This window comes from Balaenoptera borealis (assembly GCF_965194805.1).
Source record: "Balaenoptera borealis genome assembly, chromosome: 6".
Lineage (NCBI taxonomy): Eukaryota > Metazoa > Chordata > Mammalia > Artiodactyla > Balaenopteridae > Balaenoptera > Balaenoptera borealis.
In genome coordinates this window covers 58600379-58626731 of record NC_138863.1, presented here as the reverse complement: position 1 = coordinate 58626731, position 26353 = coordinate 58600379, and positions in this window count along the sequence as shown.

Below are 26353 nucleotides of genomic sequence, written 5' to 3'. Positions count from 1 at the left end.
ATCACAAAGGGTTAAACCGAGGTTGTAAAAAATAATGGAGCACTAAGAAGATCTATGGTTGCCAGGGGCTGGGGGCAGGGAAGAGGGATGAATAGGCGGAGCACAGGGAACTTTTAGGGCAATGAAATGACTCTGTATGATACTGTCACGGTGGGTCGTGTCGTTATGCATTCATCAAAGCCCATAAAATGTACAACACAAAGAGTGAACTCTAATGCCAACTACAGACTTTAGTTAATAATAATATATATCAATATTGGCTCATTGTAGTGAGGTGGATGGAGTTAGAGTCTGTCATACAGAGTGAAGTAAGTCAGAAAGAGAAAAACAAATACAGTATGCTAACACATATATATGGAATCTAAGGGGAAAAAAAAAAGGTCATGAAGAACCTAGTGGCAAGACGGGAATAAAGACACAGACCTACTAGAGAATGGAACTGAGGATATGGGGAGGGGGAAGGGTAAGATGTGACAAAGTGAGAGAGTGGCATGGACATATATACACTACCAAATGTAAAATAGATATAGCTAGTGGGAAGCAACCGCATAGCACAGGGAGATCAGCTCGGTGCTTTGTGACCACCTAGAGGGGTGGGATAGGGAGGGTAGGAGGGAGGGAGATGCAAGAGGGAAGAGATATGGGAACATATGTATATGTATAACTGATTCACTTTGTTATAAAGCAGAAACTAACACACCATTGTAAAGCAATTATACTCCAATAAAGATGTTAAAAAAAAAACAATTAGGGCTTCCCTGGTGGCGCAGTGGTTAAGAATCCGCATGTCAATGCAGGGGACACGAGTTCAAACCCTGGTCTGGGAAGATCCCACATGCCGCGGAGCAACTGGGCCCGAGAGCTACAATTACTGAGCCTGTGCATCTGGAGCCTGTGCTCCGCAACAAGAGAGGCCGCGATAGTGAGAGGCCCGCGCGCTGCGATGAGGAGTAGTCCCCACTCGCCACAACTAGAGAAAGCCCTCGCACAGAAACGAAGACACAACACAGCCATAAATAAATAAATTAATTAATTTTTTAAAAAAGTTAAAAAATATATATATTGGCTCATTGTTTTATAACATATGTACCACACTAATATGAGCTGTTATTAATCTGGGAAACTGGGGAGAGGAGGGTTCTGAGTGGGTATATGGGAACTCTTTGTATTTTCTGCTCAATTTTTCTGTAAATCTAAAACTACCCCTCAAAATAGTCTATTAATTTTTAAAAAATGAAACATATTCAATTATAGTCCTCTTAGAAAGAATATTTTTGTTGCATTTTTAAAGTGAGAGCAAAAATTTTGTACCATTAATAAATAAAACACTTAAAAATACTGTTTACCTCTAACTCATTCACTTTAATTTATACTTTTGTGTATGTTTAATAATGTACACAATGGAGTATCACAGTAACACCTGATTATAATCTGTAAGTCATCATCAGTCTATGGCGGGGAGTTGCACCCTCAAACATTTTTGTTGATACTATGCACATTCAAAATGTTTGTTGGTCTCTGGACTAACGCTTTCCCACGGAGAAGGTCAGCTTCACCTGGCTCAGTGAGTGTCTGGCGGTGGCTTGGTAAGCACTCTTGGAAGATGGTGCTGGAGGATGAACTACCGAAGCTGCCTTCCTGGGGCCGCGGTGGTACCAGCCAGGCAGCCTGCAGGGGGGGTGTCCCGCAGAGCAGCAGTCAGGATTAGGGGCTGAGGGGCTTGGTTTATGTGGAGAACATCAAAGAACCAGAATTTCATGACTTGACCAAGTGACAGGCAGGCCAGGGAGGCTGGTGTGGAGCGCTGGAAGAGCCAGGTCCTCTGGCAGGAGGGGAAGATAAGACTGGCTTACGTGGGCTATTCATCAATGAGGTCAGTCACGGTGGTCATGGGGAGGCCCAGCAAAACTTTCAAATGGATAGATTCCATCGGCAAGTCCAGTTCTGGCAGCACGGTGGGGCCTGTCAAACCCGTAGTCATAACTTGGTATCAAGAGTCACTGGAGTGATCAGCCCCTGCGGGCTGGACTCGAGAGATTGGACTTGGAGGGGCTGATGCGGCCAGTGTGGCCGCTGGAGCCAGTGAGGGCTGAGGGGTCAGTGGGGCAGGCTGGGCTAGCCAGCTCGGCTTTCCCTTCAGCTGGGAAGAAGGAAGCAGCTCCCACTTCCTTACTCATCACAGAATCGAATTAGGAAATGAAACGGCCACTTCCTGGCCTGTAGAGAGAAAGAGCTCCTTGGCCATCTGCCAACTAGAGGAAACCCCAAATTCAGCCTCTCCCCAATCCCTGAAGCCCCGAGTTCCTCTGAGACGGTGCCCCGTCAGGTACAGCAGTGGTTGCACACGTCTTCTGACAGCAGAACTCTTTCTTTATGCACAACACCAAACATATAAAGCCAGCCAAGGCCGAGCTGCCCTGGTGGAAGGGCAGGGGAGCTGCAGGGTGGGAGCTCAGACGTCTGTCCATGCTTGGTTTCCAAAATGAACCCTGAGGCGCAATTTGAGAACCAGTGCCTACAGAAGCAAGTCCAAGCCCCTTGACGTTCCTTCTATTTTACTTTCCAGTCTTGTCCTTGGCCACTCCTTGCTTTACGTTTTATGCCTCAAAGTACGGCATTGCTCCCACACATCTGAGCTGTTTCATGCCTCTGTGCTTTGGCTCATGCTGTTCCTTCTGCTTGGAATGCCTTTCCACTGGCTGCCTCTGGCCCAGTCTTCAGAATTCACCTGTGATAGCATCTCCTTTGATAAGGTCTCTGGGCTCCCATAGTGCCCTTGAGATGTCTACATCTGAAAAGTTATCTCTTCCTACTGTATCTGTATCTGTTACCCTTACTAAACTGTAAACTTCCCAAGTGCAGGAATCGTTTGAATCTCTGAGTCCTCCATTCCCATTCCCAGCACTTGGAATAATTGATACAATTTTTTTTTTTTAATTTATTCTTTGGCTGCGTTGGGTCTTCGTTGCTGCGTGTGGGCTTTCTCTAGTTGCGGTGAGCGGGGGCTACTCTTCATTGCGGTGCATGGGCTTCTCATTGCGGTGGCTTCTCTTGTTGCGGAGCACGGGCTCTAGGCACGCAGGCTTCAGTAGCTGCAGCACATGGGCTCAGTAGTTGTGGCTCGCAGGCTCTAGAGCGCACGCTCAGTAGTTGTGGTGCATGGGCTTAGTTGCTCCAAGGCATGTGGGATCTTCCCAGACCAGGGATCGAACCCGTGTCCCCTGCATTGGCAGGCGGATTCATAACCACTGTGCCACCAGGGAAGTCCCGATACAATTGTTTAAACATTATCAGTCATCAGTTTAGAATGCAGTTTAGAAAGGAGTCACCAGTCTCCTTTCTGGAAAGCAAGTTGGAGAAGAGAGTGTGTAATAAAGAAGGGAGGGAGGGGCACAGTACCTGAAAGCAGAGGGGAGAGGAGCTGAGGACTGAGGGGCTGGAGGGAAAACAACCACGTCCTGTGGATTTTTGCATAAAGTCACTGAAAGTTTACATCAGGTCTTGGGCCTGACTTACCTGGCACCAGTGCTGCCAATTAAACCTGGTAATAAGTAACTCTGGGAAAATGCACCCTTGTCTGCAAGAGAAGGGACTTTCCAGGAGTTCTGGAGGCTTTTGATTACTTCCCCAAGATGCTGCAGGCCTCCAGGGATTCTAACCAGCATAATGGATTTTTTTAAGAAAATGGAGACAGCTGAGCAAGGAAAGTTCGTTCAAGTCCCAGGGGGATGATAATGGTTTGGTTTAGGACTCCTTCAGATCTGTCTGAAGGAAGAAATCTCTTACTGGAATTGTTTGTTCATGGTTAGGGAGGGGGAGAGGGAAAAGGCATTGGATTTTGTATTATGAGAACCAGATGGATCCCAGGCCCTGCTTTAAGATATTGAACAATCTCTCCATATATAGAATGAGCTAGCAATACTCCTCTTTCCCTGCTTCCCAGGTGCGCTGCAAGAACAAATGCGGCCAGCACTGCCACTCACTGGCTTTGTGACCTTGGGCAAGTTCTTTAAACTGTGCACCTCGGTTTCCTCATGTGTCAAATGGGACACTACTTCCTTTGATCAATGAGATAATCCACAGAAAGCTCTTAATACAGGGCCTGATATAGAGTAAGCACTCAATAAAAATTAGCTGAAGTTATTGCTAACACCCTGAGCCATTTGGACAAGTTTAATTGATGATAAAAAGGCAGCTGAGCTACCAAAAGGCGAGACAGCGTAAAACTGACCCGTGCGTCAGCAGCAGCAGCATGGGGTGGGGGGGAGCTTGTTAGCAATGCAGAGTTTGGGGCCACAGCACCAGCCCTAGTGAGTTTAACAAGGTCCCCAGGTGATTCATATTCAAGTTAAAGTTCAGGAAGCAAGAACGTAGAAGCACTGACATATCTACCACTTAACTCTCTAGGTCACTTTGGGCAGGTTCCTTAATCTCCCCGTGCTTCTTTTGTCATCTACAAAACCCTGGCTCACAGGGCCGAGGTGGTGGTTAAATGACGTAATCTGTGCCAAGTATCTAGGGTGGCGTCTGCACGTGCTAAGCGCCCTTCAGGATTTGCTGCTCTGCTCGCCAGCCCCACCCCACCCCCGCCCCTGCCCAGGAGGCTTTGCTGCTCGGTTTTCCAGCCCTGCCCCCAACCGCAAGAGCCTTGCACCTGGGGCTATGATTCAGCAGGAACCAGACGGTCGGGTTCACGTCCTGGCTCCCCAACCTGGAGAAAGGTCTGCCTGTGTGACCTGGACAGCCACCTGTCTGTTCCAAGTCTCAGTGTTCCCTCTGTTAAAATTGGGCCGGTGACTGTGCCTAGCTCTCGGGGATGCTGGAGCGTTGAGGGAGATGTGCAGCAAAGGCCGGGCCGAGGCTCGCGCTCGGTTTTATCGATGGACACGTACTGATTGGAGTCCACGCTGCAGGCTCAAGCGTGTCCCTGACCCACTGGAGCGCTGTGCCTCTTGCTGCCCAACCAACGGGTGCAGAAACTCCCTGGGTACCAGGGACGACAGGACCCAAACCCTTCCAGGCAAAGGAGAGAGAGAGGGCAGGCTGGGCCAGGTGAGTAAACCAGCCTGACCCCTCCCCAGGCGACTCACCTGGATTCCCCCCTAGCCCCTAAGCCCGTGAGGGTGGGGCTCAGCGGCAAGTTTGGGGAGCGTCTAGCGTTTTGCCTCCACATAATGAGTGTATGTGCTAGGTGTACTGTGTGGATAAAGAATAGAAGAATCCTGAAGGTATAAACATGATGACCAGACGGGAGACTCATCCCCGTCTCTGTCTGTTCTGGGCCTGCCAACCTGCGCTGTTAGGATTGAAGGAAAGGCCAGTATGTCATCCCATCTCATCGTTGTCTCTAACACCTTGTTTTCACAGTTCCTCTCAGTGACTCTGGTGTCACCACAAGAAGTGTGTCCTTTTAAGGTATGAACCTGAAACTCCAGTGGGCTTCTCTGAAGTGAGTGGAGAGCTTTTCACCTACTTCAGTTAAATTGGCAGTGGGGATCGCATTGCTTGGAGAAGAATCTTGCACAATGAACGTGAGAACAGGTTTTTTTTGTCTGTTTTTGTTTTTTATTATATTGAAGTATAGTTGATTTACAATATTGTGTTAGTTTCTGGTGTACAGCAAAATGATTCAGTTATACATACATGTATATCTATTCTTTTTCAGATTCTTTTCCATTATAGGTTTTTACAAGATATTGAAAATAGTTTCCTGTGCTATACAGTAAATCCTTGTTGTTTATCCATTTTACATATAGTAGTGTGTATCTGTTAATCCCTAACTCCTAATTTATCCCTCCCCCCTTTTTCCCCTTTGGTAATACATGTTTGTTTTCTATGTCTGTGAGTCTATTTCTGTTTTGTAAATAAGTTCATCTGTATCATTTTTTTTAGATTTCACATATAAGCGATATCATATGATATTTGTCTTTCTCTTTCTGACTTCACTTAGCATGATAATCTTTAGGTCCATCAGGGTTGCTGCAAATGACATTATTTCATTCTTTTTTATGGCTGAATAATATTCCATTTTGTGTGTGTGTGTGTGTGTGTGTGTGTGTGTGTGTGTGTGTGTATGTATATATACAGACATGCATGGTGTACATAGCATGTATGTAGTAAAATGAATTATTTTTAGTACTGACATAGCACTGTAGTTTTGTGAATGTCTTATATCTTTTTTCAGGGAATAGTTTATATAGAATTTCAGCCTTGGGTGCTGGCGGTGAAGCGTAGTACTTCTTCCTTGAGTCTTGGGGAGATGTGCTGTTCTCCATTTTCCGGTTTACAGGACTGGGGTAGTGCGTTATACTACAAAGACTCTTCATTTCAGGAGCTTGTTTTCAATGAGACTAATTATTGGTATTAATACTAGAATTAAAAGAAAGTATAGGATAGATGCAAGCTGTCCAACAGCCATATATGGGTACTCCACAGGCTGTCCTCCGATTCATGTTAGTGTCAGTAAGTCTGCCACTAATACTCAGAACGAGAATTGACTGAAGGGCTGAAATATTATGCTTCGTTGTTTAGATGTATGGAGTATTGGAATGAATGCCAGGATTAGGATTGAGAGCAGCAGGGCTAAGACCCCTCCTAGTTTGTTGGGGATTGATCGTAGAATTGCATATGCGAATAGAAAGTATCATTCTGGTTTGATGCGTGGTGGCATGCTGAGTGGGTTTGCAGGGGTGTAGTTGTCGGGATCTCCTAACAGGTCGGGTGAGAATAGCGCTAGTATTAGTGAGGCTAAGATTAATAGTAAAGTGCCCAAAATGTATTTTGTAAATGTATATATTTAATTGTATAATAGGGGTGGAATGGGATTTTGTCTGGATCGGATGGAATTCCTGTGGGGTTGTTGGATCCTGTTTCATAGAGGAATAATAGGTGAACGGCCGCTAGTGCTGTGATGATGAACGGGAGAATGAAGTAGAAGGCAGAGAATCTGCCTTTTATCTACGGAAAAACCACCTCAGATTCATTCGACAAGGGTGGTGCCAATATATGGGATTGCTGAAAGTAGGTTTGTGATAACAGTTGCGCCTCAGAATGATGTTTGTCCTCAGGGTAAGACGTAGCCTATGAATGCGGTGGCTATGACTATAAGTAGCAGGATAATTCCAATGTTTCATGTTTCCTGAAAGGCGTAGGATCCATATATAGGCCGCATCCTACGTGGGCATAAAAGCAAATAAAAAACACGGAAGCTCCATTTGCGTGTATGTACAGGATGATTCAGCTGTAGTTGACGTCTCGGCAAATATGTGTTACTGATGAGAAGGCAGTTGTTGTGTCTGGTGTGTAGTGTATTGCCAAGAATAGGCCTGTCAGGACTTGTAGGATTAGGCAGATGCCTAGTAAGGAGCCAAAGTTTCATCATGAGGAGATATTTGATGGGGTGGGGAGGTCAATGAATGTGTTGTTGAGAATTTTTATGAGCAGGTGGGTTTTTCAGGTGTTGGTCATTGGTGTTCTTGTAGTTGAATGGCAACAATGATTTTTCATGTCATTGGTCATGGTTGAAGTCCATGTGAGAATAATGATGACATATTGTATTTATTTTAAGCATTATTTTTGTGATTAGTTTTGTGGGGTTTCTTCAAAACCTTCTCCTATTTATGTCGGTCTAGGGTTGATTGTGGGTGGTAGTGTTGGGTGTGGGATTGTGTTAAATTTTGGCAGTTCATTTCTAGGTTTAATGGTGTTTCTGATTTATTTAGGGGGAATATTGGTTTGTGTTTGGTTATACAATGGCTATGGCCACCGAACAGTGCCCTGAGGTTTGGGTTTCTAATAAGGTTGTACTGGGAGCATTTCTTTTAGGGTTGGTAGTAGAGTTTTTAATGGTACTTTATATTTTGAAGGATGAGGATGTGGAGATTGTGTTTGAGTTTAATGGGCTGGGAGATTGAGTTATTTATGTTACTGGTGATTCTGGGTTTTTCAGTGAAGAGGCTATGGGAATTGCAGCATTATATAGTTATGATACTTGGTTGGTGATTGTTACGGGTTGGTCATTATTTATTGGTGTTGTGGTTATTATGGAGATTACTCGGGGTAATTAAATAGGAGTATGCTGAGGGTGATAGTAATGAGGAATGATAAAAAGTAGAGCTTGATAAGGCCTTTTTGATTTGAGACTAATGTGGAAGATTTTAGTTGAATGAAAGCTGTAGTCTTTGGTAGGATGGTTTCTAGTCAGATTAAGTTTAGTAAGGAGGTTGCTAATTTTTGGCTTATTAATAGATTTAGATGGGGAGGTAGGTGGTGTATGATGGTGGGGAAGTATCCTAAGAGAGTGGAGAACTTGGAGGAGTCTGACGGGTATATATATTTTAAGTTTTGTGTGTTAAGGTTGATTTTGAATGCTAGTACAAAGCCCAAGGTTGTTACTACAAGGGCTGTCAATTTTAAATGTAGGGGTATGGTTATTAGGGGGATGGTTGTTGGAGGAATGGTGTTGGAGATGAGGAAGCCAGCAAAAATACTTCCGATAAATAGGCTCTTGATGGAGTTGATTAAGAGGGGGTTGTCTCTGAAGGAGAGAAGCGGGGCTGTCCTAGTAGTGCAAAGAAGATAATGCGAGTGCTATAGATGGCCGTGAGGGAGGTAACGGTTAGAGTTATTAAGAGGGCTCAGGAGTTGGTACAAGACGTAGCGGCAGTTTCGATAATTAGGTCTTTAGAGTAAAATCCGGTGAGAAAAGGTATTCCTGTTAGTGCTAGGCATCCAATGATAAGGGCTGTTGCAGGGAAGGGTAAGGTCTTGAATAACCCTCCTACTTTTCGAATGTGCTGCTCGCTGTCTAGGTTGTGAATGATAGACCCAGAGCATAGGAACAATATGGCTTCAAAGAAAGCGTGTGTGCAAATGTGTAAAAATGCTAGATGAGGTTGGTTGAGGCCAATCGTTACTATAATTAAACCTAGTTGGCTGGAGGTAGAGAAGGCAATCATTTTTTTAATATCGTTTTGGGTGAGGGCGCAGATAGCTGTAAAAAGGGTGGTAAGGGGTCCTAGGCAGAGCATTATTGTTTGAATGAGTTTGTAGTTTTCTATTAAAGGGTAAAATCGGATAAGTAGGAAAACTCCTGCTACAACCATTGTGCCTGAGTGGAGTAGGGCCGAGACTGGGGTAGGACCTTCTATTGCTGAAGGGAGTGAGGGGTGAAGTCCAAATTGGGCTGATTTTCCAGCTGCAGCTAGTACGAGTCCTGTGAGGGGTAAGTTTAAAGAGTTTTGGCTGAGCATGAAAATTTGTTGTAGGTCTCATGCATTTGTGTTAGATAAAAATCATGCCATTGATATGATGAATCCAACATCTCCCATGCGGTTATATAAAATTGCTTGAAGAGCAGCTGTGTTTGCGTCTGCTCGCCCGTGCTGTCATCCGATAAGCAGGAAAGATATGATTCCTACTCCTCATCCAATAAAAAGTTGGAAGAGGTTGTTGGCTGTAACAAAGATTAGTATAGTGATAAGGAAGAGGAGTAAATATTTGAAGAATTGGTTGATACAAGGGTCGGAGTGTATGTTATCATATTGAGAATTCTGTAATGGATCATGTGATGAACAATGCTACTGGTATGAATATGATTGAGAAATAGTCTATTTTGAAGCTAAGTATTAGTTTGAGGGTTTGGATGGTAATTCAGTGTCAGTTTGAGATGAATATTTCTTGGCCTGTGTGAAGGAATATTATTGTTGGGATTAGACTAGTAATGAAAGCACAGGAGACAGTATTTTTTACATATGACGGGTATTTGTTAATTTTGTAGAAGTTTGTGCTAGTTATCATGATTGGAATAATTAGTATTAGTAATGTAATTAGGGCAAAAGAAGAGAATAGGTTTATTACTTTTATTTGGAGTTGCACCAATTCTTTGGCTCCTAAGACCAATAGAGAACTACTATCCTTTAAAAGTTTGAAAAAGCCATACTATTAGGTATGGGGACATGAATTAGCAGTTCTTGCAATACTTTTTTGGTAAATAAGAAGTCTTAGTCTTCTGTTGCTAGATTCACAATCTAGTGTTTTTTTTAAACTATATCTACAGTACAGGGGACCAAGATGATCTTGGGGTTTAGTGATAGGAGTAGAAGTGGAAAGATATGTAGGGTTATAAGAGCATGTTCTCGTGTGAAGGAGGGTATAATGTTGTTGACACGGTGTGTATGTTTGCCGCGTTGTGTTATGATTAGTATATACATGGAGTACAGGGTTGTAATTACAATATTGGTTCCTATTAGGATAATAGTGAGATTTGATCATGAGAAAGTTGACATGACTACGAACAATTCTCCGATTAGGTTAATGGTAGGGGGTAGGGCGAGGTTTGTTAGGCTTGCTAGTAGTCATCAAGTGGCTATTAGTGGGAGAAGAATTTGTAGGCCTCTGGCCAAGATTATGATTCGACTATGAATTCGCTCGTAATTTGAGCTTGCTAGGCAAAATAACATAGATGATGTGAGGCCAAGAGCAATTATTAGGGTGGTAGCCCCTATATAACTTCAAGGGGTCTGAATAAGGATAGCTGCGATAATGAGTGCTATGTGGCTGACTGAGGAGTAGGCGATGAGTGATTTTAGGTCTGTTTGACGTAGGCAGATAGAGCTAGTTATGATTATTCCTCATAAGGAAAGCATAAGGAAAGAGTATGCTATATATTTTGTTAGAGGGTTAAATATTGATGTGATTCGCAGCATGCCGTAACCCCCGAGCTTTAGTAGTATGGCTGCAAGGACTATGGAGCCTGCGATAGGGGCTTCTACGTGTGCTTTGGGTAGTCAAAGGTGGAGGCTGTAGAGGGTCATTTTTACTATAAATGCTATCATGCAGGCTAATCACAGAAAGACATTGGACCAGGAGGTGGGTAGTGGTTGGGTTTAATATTGGAGTAATAGGAAATTTAAGGAGTCTATAATGTTTTGTAAATATGTTAATGCCACTAATAATGGAAGTGATCCAGTTAGTGTATAGAATAGAAAGTAGAGTCCTGCATTAAGTCGTTCTGTTTGGTTACCTCAGCGGGTAATGATAATAAGGGTGGGGATTAGTGTGGCTTCAAATATAATGTAAAATAGGATTAGTTCTGTGGCAGTAAATGTTATGGTTAGAAGTGTTTGTAACATGATTAGTATTGTGAGGTAAAGTTTTTTTTCGGATTAGTGGTTCTTTGAGTAGGTGGGATTGGCTAGCCATTAATATTAGGGGGAGGAGTCATACTGTTAGGATCAGTAGCGGTGTGGAAAGGGAGTCGAGAAGAATGTTAATGAGTAGTTGAGGCTATTGTTGAACTGATTAAGAAGAAGTAGGCTTGTGAAGCTAATTAATAGGCTGTGGGTTGTGGAGTTGATTCAGATCATGTTGTTTTTTGATAGTCAGGTCAAGGGTATTAGTATGATTGTGGGGATGATAAATTTTAGCATTGGAGAAGGTTGAGGTTTTGTACATAATCAGTCCCATATGTATTCGATATTATTACTAATAAGGCTAATCCAAGAGCTGCTTCGCAAGCTGCGAATACCAGTAGGATGATTGGTATTATGCTGGCTAAGGTGAAGTGTGAGTTTAAGATTGTTAGGGCTGCTAGGATAAACAATGATAATATTATACCTTGTAAGCAAAGTAGTGAGGATATTAGATGGGATCGGTATATTAGTAAACCTATAAGGGATATGGTGAAGGTTATTATAATGTTTATATGTACTAGAGACACTTGGTAGTTATGAGTTTAATCACAATCTAATGAGTCGAAATCACTTGTTTTATTTTAAACTAAATACCATGTTCAGTCCACTTCAAGCCCTTTTGAGTTCACTCATAGGCCAGGCTGGTTGCTAGTAGTGAAATTATAAACAGGGCTACGATAAGTATTGTTTCTAGGTTGTTTGTTTGGGTTGCTCAGGGGAGGGGTAGTAGGAGGGCAATTTCTAGGTCGAAGAGAAGGAAGGTGATTGCTACTAGGAAGAATTTTATAGAAAAGGGTAGGCGGGCGGATCCTATAGGGTCAAACCCACATTCGTAGGGGCTTGTTTTTTCTGCGTAGATGTTTAGTTGAGGAAGTCAGAAGGCAATAAGTACGAGTAGTGAGGCTAGTATTGTGTTTGTTAATAGGGTCAATATTAGGTTTATTGTTCTTTTTCGGGGTGTACCGAAACGAACTGATTGGAAGTCAGTTGTACTAATTAATACTAAAAGAACTATGAGCCTCATAGATAAATAGATACATAAAGAAATAGTCATACAACATCTACAAAATGTCAGTATCAAGCAGCATCTTCGAAGCCGAAGTGGTTGGATATGAAGTGGAATTTTAGTTGGCGTAGGAAACAATAAGAAAGGTGGATCCAATAATTACATGTAATCCATGGAAGCCTGTGGCTACGAAGAAAGTTGACCCATAGACCCTGTCTGAGATTGTAAAAGGGGTTTCATATATATATATATATATATATATATATATATATATATATATACACATACCACATCTTCTTTATCCATTCATCTGTCGATGGACACTTAGGTTGCTTCCGTGTCTTGGTTATTGTAAATAATGCTGCTATGAACATTGGGGTGCATGTATCTTTCCAAATTAGAGTTTTTTTCTAATATATGCTGAGGAGTGGGATTGCTGGGTAATATGGTAGCTCTATTTTTAGTTTAAAGAACCTTCATACTGTTCTCCATAGTGGCTGTATCAATTTACATTCCCACCAACAGTGTAGGAGGGTTCCCTTTTCTCCACACCCTCTCCAGCATTTATTATTTGTGGTCTTTTTGATGATGGCCATTCTGACTAGTGTGAAGTGATGCCTCATTGTGGTTTTGATTTGCATTTCTCTAATAATTAGCAATGTTGAGCACCTTTTCATGTGCCTGTTGGCCACCTGTATGTCTTCTTTGGAGAAACGTCTATTTAGATCTTCTGTAGGTGGGCACAGTTTTGATTCCAAGTCCAGAAGGGACTAAGGGAGTAAGCCCTGTGGAAGTTGGGACTTCTTCACCAGCTCCACGGCCTCCCTCCCAATAGGGGCAGCGTCTGCCCAGAGAAGGGCCTTGAGTGGGCAGGCAGGCTGGGCCAGAATCCTGGCACTGCTACTTCCTCGCTTCCTGCATGACGTTAGGCTAATTATTTCTTTCTCCTGAAAATCAATTGACTTGTCTGCAAAATGAAGGTAATAAAACGTCCTTGTGTAGCATTGTCATGGGAATGAAAATGGAGCATACTTTATAAGGATCCAAAGTGAAACACTTGAGAGCGTGAATGGGGCGTTATTAGTAATTCCACAGGAGCCCGCCTAGCGGCACTGTCCCTGTCAAAGTGGCGCATGTGGTCTCCTTAATTAAAGGGCACATGCTAGGTGCTCAGTGAGTGGTAGGTCACTTCTATCGTTACATCTACTTAAGACAGGATTGCCAGATTAGCAAAGAAAGGTTGTGTCACAGGGCCCAGCAGTAAGGTGAGAATTACGGGGTTAGAGATAAAGCAAATGTAGCCAAGATTCAATTCATGAATCACTGGGATTATTGCACACAATTAGCATGAAACACAGGTTAGTCAAAGTAGGGAGGAAGAGAGGGTGGATAATAAATCACTCCCAGGAGAAGTTTGGGAAGGAGGCGTCTAACACAGGCAGTGGTCTCTGGTCCAGCAACAGGTCTTGCGACAAGCGTGAATAGAAAGTCACCCTCTGCTCTGACAGGGCCTCCGGTGTCCCTGGATCAGCTCTCAGCAGTGTGGAGCTGGGTTCTCCAGTGAAGAGCCTTCAAGTCCCTGGACTCAGTGGTCCCATGTTAAGGAGTCTGCCAGAAGCGAATAAGGCTGCGCCCCAGGGGGTCTTGTCTCTATCAGTTGCTCCTCCTGTTCCAGTGAAGTTTTTCCGAGGACATTACCAAACAATTTCCTTATCTAAAGTAACACTTAATTTATCACACGGAGACACCACAGTCCTATACCGGATGTTCCAAAACAACTAATTTGGAAGTTCGTGTTGGCCACTGCAATTCCATCTTGAATTACTTAACACAGCTTAAATCCTATGAGTTTCACACCAGATGAGTAGGAATCATGACATGAAAGAAATCACATCATAACACAGGGTCTGAAATATTGCCTGGAACGTACTTGTAATAAAAAATTAGTTGTTGTTTATCTGAAATTCAAATTTAACTGGTTAATACTGTACCTTATCTGGCAACTCTTGTTTAAGAGCCTCAGGTCACAGGGACTTAAGTTATAAAAGTAAAACTCTGTTACAGCCAATGCCATGAAGAGGGATTGCCTCTTAGAAACAAACTGTTGCATTGGTTCTTTTCTCCCAGTAGTCACGGGTTATTTTGGAGCTGGCTTTAGGAGAAGGGGGAAGAGAAACCAAATGAGGGTGAGGGGAATGGTGGAAGGTGATGGAAGGTCCAGGGAAACTGGAGGGAAGATGACTAAGATCTCCTGAGGAACAAATGGAGACAACCTCAGACCCTTTCAGGACGTGGAGCTTTAAGAGATTAAGGACAGAATGAGCCCTTTTGGGGAAAGATAAAGAGGAGTTTGGAAAGCTCAGAGTGAGGCGATGAGTTGTACTTCCAATGCCCTGAAGGCAGGAGGATGGTTACTGGTTACTGGTGTAAAGTTTTAGGTGTTGTCTATCTCAACCCTGACATTTTCGGTATGTTAAGTTATTTACCCAGAATGTTCAGAGGAGAAGATTAGCAGGGCTTTTTCTTCATTTGCTCTCTTTTTTACCTCAAAGGTGATCTGAGAGCTTTCTCTCTCCTGTTGGTGTGAGAAAAGACGGTAAGAGAAGGAGGGAGATGAACCATGGTCACCTACACACTGAGTGCTGCAGGCGCACGTGAGGAATCAGTCCTGGGCCTGTGCTGCGGGCAGGAGTGGGTCTGGGAAGAGGTGTGCACCGCCAAGGCTCTGCAGTGGTCCTGTCTGACTCAGGGGGACACCTGCTTGTTGGTGGCGGGGCTCCCCCTGGACTCTGCAGAGCCCGGACTAATGTGAGCACCGAGGCTGTCATTTTTGCAGAAGGGCCCTGGGAAGACCGGCCTCTTGGCTGGGGTGTTGCCTCGGTGGGCCATCAGCCCCTTGGCCCTTCACTGATGGGCTCCCCCTCTTTGGGAGGGGGTGGTATATTTAAGGCAATTTAAGGAGTGATACGAGGGATGCAAGCTATAGGTTTCTTTCTCACTACTGCCCACAGACATTCAGTCTGGGTTAAGCCCCTGTACACACACAAACACACGCACACAGAGGTATCCCCTTTTTCTGCGTGTGAGAGGAGCAACTGAGAGCCTTTCCCCTTTCTAATCTGAGTCCTGGAGTGGGAGGGAGAGAATTCCACCACTGGTCCCTTCCTGAGATCAGACGGCTTGTTTGTATGGAGATGACGCAGTAGAAGAGGCTATTTGAAAAGCCTTTCTAGAAAGCAGAGCACAAGACAGCTGCAGGCTCTTACTCGGCTGTTTACCTCATGGTCAGGAGAGAAGTTAGCTCCCAGCAAGTGGGGTCAGTTCCTTCTCTCTTTCCCCTTCCTCCCCATAACCCACACGAGGCCGTCCGCATGCTCCCCTACAACCCAGCCAACCAAACCACACACTGGGACCAAGAAATTGGAGAGAAAGTGGAGGGTGGCACCGAAGGCCATCACCTGGCTCCCACCTTCCGCCTGCCTTTCTCCTCTATCGGATTCAGAGTTTTTCATTTGACAATCCCCTCACTCGGGTTTCAGCATCAGCTGGTTTCCACTTTAGCTCCTGTTCCCCAGGGACGTGACTTCTTGCTCCTTCTCACACACAACAAGGCAAACCTGAACGAGAGGATTATCCAATGAAAAGAAACTATGAAGCCAATTAGGAGAAACGTGGGCGGAAGATGGGTGTCAGGTGTGTGCCCTCGCATCTGCCCTCCGCTTTCTCTCTCCCATGTTTGGATTCACATGTGCGGTCCAGAACTAGAGTTAAATGTATTCAACAGAAAAAAAAACTTCTTTATTCTGAGATTATGCCCTTCCTAATTTTTGGTGTTAAAAGTTCTTTTTTTTCCCATAAAATGAAGGTCATAATAAATGATGATTTAAAAACTGTTCATAGTTAGCGATATAAGATGTTAGTAGACTCATGTCAGTCCCTGAAAACAATTTCTTTAAAATATTTTACGCTTACACTTGAAATCCAGAAGTCCGGGAAGCACTGAGTTAGAACCTTGGCGCCCCAGGTGTCTGGGCCAGAGCAAGCATTCACATTCCGGTACCCGACGTGGCACTCACAGGCACACCTCTGCACTGCAGCGTCCTTTCATGACAGGCAGGCAGGTGACGGAGCAGACTCTTTCTGACATCATGGATCCTAGGGTAGAATAAATCTAAACTTCCACTGGTGTCCTTATTATACCACAGAAATTGATGAGAAATTCAACATGCATTTTGACAGCAACAAAACGCTACCTGCTCCATTTTTGAGAGTTATGTGTACAAAGCCGCTGAAATACATTCTCCACCGGAATCTGCTTTTAATTAGCCCTGTTGCTTTCTAATGTTGTTAAATTGAACAAATATACATTTGAATCCTAACTGAACAAACATGGAATGAGGGGCTGTGGGAAAACTAGGAGTGGATCAGATGTGGCCTCTGCCTTCCAAGAGGTTACAACCCAGTAGGGTGATAAGAAAATGACCAACTGTGGTAAAGGGAGGACAGTGGGGGAAAGGCATGAGATGACTCAGTCTCAGGGGGGTGGTGGGGAAAAGGGAAACAGTTCAGAGGAGGCGGAGGTCACAGTTGACAGGGGACCAGCAAAAGCATTATGAGAAAGGTGACATCTAGATGGACCAAACTATGTGAGCAATGTGGGAGCTGCAACTGTGTAATCACCCGAGTGTCCCTAGATCCCTGTACCCAGTAAGTGCTCAATAAATGTTTGAAGGATTAATTAAATAAGTATTACTGGTGATATATGTGCTAGTTAAAATAAAGAGTTACTAAACACTATGTTTTTCTTGGGCTTAGAGCATTTGGGGAAAGCTCTTAGTTTAAGCAAGTTTTATGTGTATATACCAAGGGATGCTTTCTCACATTTCAATTCAGTGGCTGCAGTACTTACTGTTCAGCACAAGAGGGAGCTGCTGCCCAGCTTACTTAACTAAAATAGTAGTATTTCTCTAGGTTTGCCCATTTTTTCTCAAATTACAGTGTAATATATTGTGCCACTTAACTACCCTCCCCCCAAATAGCCCACCAACCCCAAATTTCCTATCACAATACAATAAAATTATTATCGATGGTGCATTATTTTCTAAAAAGAATTTCTCCTGTTACATGATTAGTAGGAAAAAATATATTAAAAAATATTTTAAAATATATAAAAAAATGTTTTATAAACAAATACCTTAGACCAGGCGGACTGTTCTTCAGAGCCCTAAATAATCCAGGGTTTCCCAGTAATGGGAGCTTTGCTTATAAAAATGCTTTAGGACCTCATATGTGGGCAACAAATCTGAGATAACAGTCACTTCTACGTGCCCAAGGTTTCATGAGGATCAAAGTCTAGGAGAGATGTTAGTTGAGTCCAGACCTTTGAACTTAGGATGTGTAATTTCTTTTGCAAAGAGCTACAAAGTGTAGATTACGTAGTAGCCAAAATTCAGGTGTGTCTTGAATAAGAACACCTGATATTTATAGTAATCAGAGTTTAGGGGGGAAATTAGCAAGTAATTGTGTATATGATTTCAAAGGATTTCTTGGTTTACTAACAGATTCTTTACAGAATTTTTCCAACAGCAAGCTTCCTAGTACTGTACATTTAAAGAAAACACTTGAATTCCCCAAATCAAATCTACATACTATTTTTCAGTGACATTGTTTCTGTCAAAGTGTGTACTGTTATCTAAAAACAGCCCCTATAAATGACAGTGTATAGAAAATTTAAATGCGGGAGGTAGCTTTATTAAGGTAAACGGAGAGCAATGTGTTTTTAGTCACCTGCGAATGAAATAATAGAAAGAGTTTAAAGTGAAAGAACATTTGCCCAATTCATGACCAAATTCAACCTATGTAAAGAAATCTGAATTTCATCTTAAAGAAAGAAAACAATCCCTCTCGTCTTCCCAGAACTATTTCATTATTTATGATTCTTTTTGGAACTGTAAGTCCCAGATTTCTGCCATCACCAACGGCCACACTCTCCCATGTCTGAATGCCCGTGTTTGTACATCACCTTCTACCTGTACTGTTGTTCCATGCTCTTCACTCTTGAAGGGCAAGGACCAGGGCTTCTTGATTTTTGTGTCACTTACAAAGCCTAGCCCAGGGCCAGTGGTGGGCTCTTCATTCACGTTTAGAAAAGAATCACAGCCAAGGGTGACTGATAAATAAATAAAGGAGGAAGAAAATGGGCTCTTAATGCTTAAGGGTTATGTGTTTGCTTATTTCTGGTTGATTGGTTGTTAAATCTTAATGCTCCAGTCAAGAGGTAGCAGGGGTGGTGAGGAGCATGGACTCAGGCATCTTGAGTTCAAATTACAGCTCAGCTGCTTCTAGCTGTGTGTTCTTGAGTAAGATTCCTGTCCTTTCCATGTCTCAGTTTCTTATTCAGTAACATGGGATGATGCCGATGCTGATATGAAACTTCCCACATAGGGTTTATTCTTCATAAAATGTGCAGAACAGTGTCTGACATACAGTAAATACTATTAGTGATTATAAAATAGAATAATTATATTGACTGAGAAGTAGTCAAAGTGTACGTTGTTCATTAAAAGCCAAATAAAGCTTTAAAAAATGTAATGGAGATGGAGTGATGAAAATGTTCTGGAATTATATAGTGGTGATTGCTGCATAGCCTCATATACTAAAAACCACTGAATTGTATACTTTCAAATAGTGAATTTTATGGTATGTGAATTATATCTCAATTACAAAAATGTAATGGAGAAAAATTCAATTCAACAAATATTTATGGACACATAATAGGTACTCAACCTTCTCCTGGGCTCGGTGGAGGATATAAAGCAGTTTAAGACATAATCTTTGCTCTGGAGGGTATTGTTTAAGGAGCACCTGCGGAGTGTCATCGGCACCTTCCCCAGCGTCCTGGAGGACATCACTCTCCACGTTTCTTACACTGAGACTCAGAAGGGTTACGTAGCTTGCCCAAGGTCCCACAGGAAATATGGGTAGCAGGAACCCAGCTGCTTTCTTCAGGTAGGGACAGTCTTGTTGAGGACAGATGATTTACATCTATAGAGTAAGTAGTGAAGCAGACATCACAGGAGGTCATCAGGCCCCATATGTGGGATAAGGAAAATCAAAAAGAGCAGCCAGTGGTAGGGGAGGCAAAGGCCTTTAGAGGGGTCTTTATAAAAAGGGGAGATTTGTGCATGTGAGTCACAGTGGGAGTAGGCATCCTGGATGTGTAAGAAGTGCTCCCTGACCTGCTTTTCCTAGAATTATGCATAGTCTCAGGTTGAAAGCCTTATAGTGATCATGTTAACGAACATGGCATATGAGACATTCAGATGACACAGCTGAAGCCGTAGGCATTTGTTTGGACCAATGACACCAAGGTAGGATGTCAATGAGAGAACAGGAGGATCTAAACACAATTTAATTTGCTTGACTCACCACCCATTTGCTTCTTTTGTCATTTATTCAGTACTTTTTTTTTTTTTTTGAGCGCCTACCTGACTAATACCTGAGAATATAAACAGAAATAAAATGCAATCTTTGCCTTTCGGGAAGATTCCAAGCTAGGAGTTGACATCAGACAGGTATACAAGAAAACAAAGTGATAAGTGATATATAGCAAAGGGCTATAGAAAGGTGAATGGAAACACAGACTTAGAAACACTACGTTCAGTTGATGTTCAAAAAATAAAGATTGTTGAAGAGGTTTATTTTTCTGGCTAAAACGTATACTCTTGCAAAGTACCTTAACAGGGCCTTTCCCAGCTGATAGAAGGACGAGAAAGGCTTGGGAAAGAGGTATCCAGGGCTGGGAAGAGACAGGAGACCCCTCCTCACTCTGCTCATGTGGGCTCCCTGGCTGGTGGGTGGGCCACTTGCCCCAAAGTGGTTTTAAATGTAAAGTGGGACAATTTCTCTGCTCTCCCTTTCCGAGTGACTTCCTGAGGGAAGATATGTTGGGGCCTGGTTGGAGGAGGGAGCCAGGCCCCTGAAGGATAGGATTCATCTCCCCCAAGAGGAAACCAGTTTCTCTATCTGGGCCTCACTTTCACCCAACCCTCACTCAGGGCCTATTTTCAAGGATAAGAAAGGAGCAGTTTGTGATTTTAAAAAACAATGCTTCTTATTGTGGTAAAATACACATAGCATAAAATTAATCATTTTAACCATCTTTTAGTATACAGTTCAGCAGCATGAGTATGTTCACAAGGTTGTCCAACCGTCACCACTCTCTATTTCCAGAGCTTTTTCATCATCCCAAACTGAAATTCTGTACCCCATTAAGCAATAACTTGCCCCTCCCCCTAGCCTCTGGTAACCATATTCTACTTTCTGTCTCTATGAATTTGACTACTCTAGGTATCTCATTTAAGTGCCATCATATATTATTTGTCCTTTTGCATCTGGCTTATTTCACTTAGCATAATGTTTTCGAGGTTTATCTCTGTTGTAGCATGTGTCAGAATTCCATACTTTTTAAGGCTGAATATTATTCCGTTGCATGTGTGCATCACATTTTGTTTATCCATTCATCCACTGATGGACACTTGGCTTGTTTCCACCTTTTGACCATCGTGGATAACACTGCTCTGAACATTGGTGTACAAGTATCTGTTCGAGTTCCTGCTTTAAATTCCTTTGGGTTTATACCGTCAAGTAAAATTGCTGGATCATATGGTAATTCTGTTTTGCTTTTTGGGGGACCACCAAACTGTTTACCATAGTGGCTGCACCATTTTACATTCTCAATACCAATGCACAAGGGTTTCAATTTCTTCACATCCTTATCAATAGCAACTGCAGAAGAATGTGGAAAGGATCCTGAACTTGAGTTGAAAGAAGTCAAGTACCGTTTCTGGCTTTTCCTTTTTACTCCCTTCCCCTCCCAGCTCTGCTTTTTAATAAAATATTTATAGGGGAATAATTTTAGATTTACAGAAAATTTACAAAGATAGTAGTCTTAGTCTGTTTGGGTTGCTATAACAGAATACCACTGACTGGGTGAACAACAGAAATTTATTCCTCACAGTTCTGGAGGCTGGAAGTCCCAGATCAGGGTGCCAGCATGGTTGGGTTTTGGTGAGGATCCTTTTTAGAGTTGCCGACTACAGACTTATCGCTGTGTCCTCACCTGGTAGAAAGGGCCAGTTAGCTCTCTGCAGCCTCTTGAACAAGGACCTCTTAATCTCATTCATGGGAGCTCCGCCCTCATGACTAAGTACCTCCCAAAGGCCTGACTCCCTAATACCATCATATTGGGCATTAGAATTTCAACATATGAATTTGGGGAAGACACAAGCAATTAGACCATCGTAACAGTAGTTCCCATATGCCCTTCTCCCAGCTTCCCTCACTATTGACATACCTATGGTACATTTATCCAAACTAAGCGGTTAAGATTGGTACAATATTTTTTTTTTAAATAAATTTATTGATTTATTTATTTATGGCTGTGTTGGGTCTTCGTTTCTGTGCGAGGGCTTTCTCTAGTTGCGGCAAGCGGGGGCCACTCTTCATCGTGGTGCGCGGGCCTCTCACCATCGTGGCCCCTCTTGTTGCGGAGCACAGGCTCCAGACGCGCAGGCTCAGTAGTTGTGGCTCACGGGCCTAGTTGCTCCGCGGTATGTGGGATCTTCCCAGACCAGGGCTCGAACCCGTGTCCCCTGCATTGGCAGGCAGACTCTCAACCGCTGCACCACCAGGGAAGCCCTGTACAATACTATTAACTAAATTATAGACTTTATTCAGATTTCCACTAGGTCCTTTAGCTGCTCCAGAGTCTAATCCAGACACCACATGGCAGTAAGCATATCTGCTTTTTAACTTTTTTTAAAAATAGAGGTATGAATGCCAGATAACAGCATGTTAGTTTCAGGCTCACAACATAATGATTTGATATTTATATACATTGCAAAACGATGACCACAATAAGTCTAGTTAACATCCATCGTACATAGTTACAAAAAATTTTTTCCTGAGATGAGAACTTGTAAGATGTACTCCCTTAGCACTTTCAAGTATGCAGTACAGTATTATTAACTATAGTCACCATGCTGTACATTGCATCCCTGACTTATTTATTTTATAGCTGGAAGTTTGTACCTTTTGTCTCCCTTCACCCATTTTGTCCCCCTCCCCTCCAGTCCTCACCTCTGGCAACCACCAATCTGTTCTCTGAATCTATGAGCTTGGCTTTGGGTTTTTATTATAAATTATTATTAATTTTTAAGATTCCATATACAAATGAAATCATTCAATATTTGTCTTTCTCTGTCTGACTGACTTCACTTAGCAGAATGCCCTCAAGGGCCATCCATGTTGTCTCAAATGGCAAGATTTCATTCTTCTTTATGGCTCAATAATATTCTTCTCTGTGCATGTGTGTGTGTGTGTGTGTGTGTGTGATATTTTCTTTATTCATTCATCCATTGATGGATATATAGTTTGTTTCCATATCTTGGCTATTGTAAATAATGCTGCAGTGAATGTTGGGGTGCATATATCTTTTTGAGTTAGTGTTTTTGATTTATTTGGATAAATTCCAAAAGTGGAACTGCTGGATCATAGGTTAGTTCTAGTTTTAATTTTTTGAGGATCCTCCATACTGTTTTCCATAGTAACTGTGTCAATTTACATTCCCACCAGCAGTGCATGAGGGGCCCCTTTTTTCCTCATTCTCTCTAGCACTTGTTATTTCTTGTCTTTTATTTTAATTGACGTATAGTTGATGTACAATATGGTGTTAGTTTCAGGTGTACAGCAAAGTGATTCAGTTATATATATATATGTGTGTGTGTGTGTGTATATATATATATACACACACATATATATTTTAGATTCTTTTCCATTATAGGTTATTACAAGATACTGAATATAGTTCCCTGTGCTATACAGTAAATCCTTTTTACTGTTTATTTTATTTATGTATTTTATCAATTTTATCTATAGTAGTTTAGTATAGTAGTTTGTATCTGTTAATCCCATACTCTCAATTTATCCCTCCCCCTCCCCTTTCCCCTTTGGTAACCATAAGTTTGTTTTCTATGTCTGTGAGTCTGTTTCTGTTTTGTAAATAAATTCATTTGTATCATTTTTTAGCTTCCACATATAAGTGATATTACATGATATTTGTCTTCCTCTGTCTGGCTTACTTCTCTCAGTATGAAAATCTCTGGGTCCATCCAGATTGCTGCAAATGGCAATATTTCATTCTTTTTTATGGCTGAGTAATATTCTATTATATATATACCATATCTTCTTATCCATTCATCTGTCGATGGACACAGGTTGCTTCCATGTCTTGGCTATTGTAAATAGTGCTGCTGTGAACATTGGGGTGCATGTATCTTTTTGAATTATAGTTTTGTCTGGATATATGCCCAGGAGTGGGATTGCTGGATCATATGGCAACTCTATTTTTAGTTTTTAAAATACTGTTCTCCATAGTGGCTGCACCAATTTACATTCCCACCAACAGTGTAGGAGGGTGCCCTTTTCTCCGCATTCTCTCTAATACTTTTTATTTCTTGTCTTTTTGACAATAGCCATTCTGACAGGTGTGAGGTGATGCCTCATTTTGGTTTTGATTCGCATTTCCCTGATGATTAGTGATTGAGCATCTTTTCCTGTTGGCCATAAGTATGTCTTCTTTGGAAAAACGTCTATTCAGGTCCTCTGCCCATTTTAAAATCAGATTGTTTTTTGCTATTGAGTTATATGAGTTCTTTATATTTGGGAGATATTACCCCCTTTTCAGACACATGATTTGCACATGTTTTCTCCAATTCAGTAGGCGACCTTTTCATTTTGTTGATGGTTTCCATTGCTGTGCGGCAGCTCAGCAGCTTTTTATTTGCTGAGACCCTTCTGACACTCTCCTCTCTGAGCCTCAGTTTTCTCACGTGTCCAATGCAAACAGCGATAGCAGCAACCTCTACCCACCGGGTACGGTGAGGACTGAGTGGATAGAAGAGGTGAGAGTGCTTTGTGGGCTGTAAAGCTTCATGCCCACGAAAAGGATTATCATTGAAGCTTGCAGCCTCCCTCCTTTCACCAACTGGCCTCCCTGCCCTGCACCAGGTCTTGTGCCTCTTGCTGACTGAGCTGCCAAAGGCCGTCAGAAGGAGGCTCTGCCACCAGGCCTGCCCTGGCCAGAGGAGTCCTGGCGCTCCTGGCCCCGTAGGTGGCACTGACCTGATTGACCGAGGGCTCTGGCCTCTGGCGGGGCCTCCTCCCCGTGCTTCCTGTGTACTTAAAAAGCTCCTCCAGGTGCTGGCAGCTTGACACTTTGGGGGTGGAGAGAGGCTGGAGGTTACAGGCTCAGCTCTCTCCCTGGGCATTTGAGATGACCACTTGGGATATCCTCCGGCCACAGAGGGAGGAAGAAACCATGAGTTGGCTCAGCTGCTTTTTAATTCTCTCCAGGTTGGGGTCGGGGAGGGGTGGTGGGCTGAGGGTGCAGGGGTGATATTCTGAGTCTGGTTTGAGAGATTGCAGGAGCTGAGCTCAGCATGCTCTCTCCACTCCTGGCTCCCTCTGGGGCTTCTTGGAAGGATCTCTCGCTTGCTCATGGCCACTCTCTCCCACATGGCTTCTTGGTTAGTGCTTGTAGTGGGTTGAATAGGGGCCCCAAAAGGTCCTAACCTCTGCTACCTGTGAATGTGACATTCTTTAGTAATAGGGTCTTTGTAGATGTAACTGAGTTGAGGATCTTGTGATCAGATCATCCTTTAGGCCCACCCTAAATCCAATGACAGGTGTTTTTATGAGACATAAAAGGAGGCAACACAGAGGCAGAGGAGAAGGTCATTGAAGACAGATGCAGAGATTGTAGTTATGCTGCCACAAGCCGAGGAACGACACAGGTTGCGGCAGCCACTAGAAGCTAGGAGTGAGGCGTGGAGGCTATTCCCCCTCAGAGCCTCCATAGGGAACCAGCCTGTCAACACCTTGATTTTGGACTTCTGGCCTTGTCTTAGTCAGCCCTGGCTGTCATAACAAGGCACAACAGACTGGGTGGCTTAAGCAACAGAAATTAATTTTATCACGGTTCTGGAGATTGGAAGTCTGAGCTCTGGGTGCCGGCATGGTTGGGTTCTGGTGAGGGCCTTCCTCCTGAATTGCCGACTGCTGCCTTTTCACTGTGGCCTCACATGGCAGAGAGAATGACAGACAGCAAGCACTCTGGTGTCTCTCCTTAAAAGGGCACTAATCCCATTTTGAGGGCCCCATTTTCATGACCTCATCTAAACCTGAACTCCCCAAAGCCCCATCTTCAAATACCACCACACTGGGGGTTAGGGCTTCAACATATGAATTTGCGGGAGGGACACACAATTCAGTCCATAGCAGGCCTCCAGAACTGTAAGAAAATAACTTTCTGTTGTTTCAGGCCACGCAGTTTGTGGCAGTTTGTTACGGCAGCCTTAGGAAACTGAGACAGTGGTCCTCCCCACTTCCCTAGGCACCCTCCTCAGTGAGACCACCAGTCCAAAAGAAGACTTACAGGCCTCAGCGGGGCCAAGGCAGGTAGCATGCTTGCGGAAAGCTGAGGATGTGGATGAATGGTGTGACAGCGGCCTGGACCCTCTGGGTCCAGACTCAGTGCCCCGGGGAGGACTGGCACTGGGCAGCTGGGGGCTGTCGTGGGTGCCCCTCGTCTTCGGCCACATCACTGAGGAGGGGGACCTGGCACTGCACTTGGTGGTGATTCATCAGCATGAGCCCTTCCTGGATTTCCTCCTAGGCTTGCGGCCTGGGCCTGCAAGATGAGCTGGGCCAAACAGCCCTGCACCCAGCAGCCGTCCTGGGGAGGCATCCAGGGTGCAGAAGTCATATGTGGCGGGCACCAGGTTGCACATGGTGGGGCCACACCGTGCTGCACCTGCTCTGCCACGTCGCAGCTCCAGTGCCCACCTGGTGCTCAGAGGAGCTGCCCACGCCTACCTCAGTCAGGGCCTGACCACACCCCAGCACCAAATGCCTCAGTTGCCTTGTACCTGGAACCTACTTAGGGAAGCGGAGAGTGAGGAGGACTGGAAACTGCAGCTCTGGTCTGAAAATTATGAGGGCCACGCCCCACTCCACACGCCGTCATCCTCGAAGACGCAGAGATGGTCCAGCTGCTCCCAGGAGGTTGAGCTGACCTCAACAAACCAGAACCAGC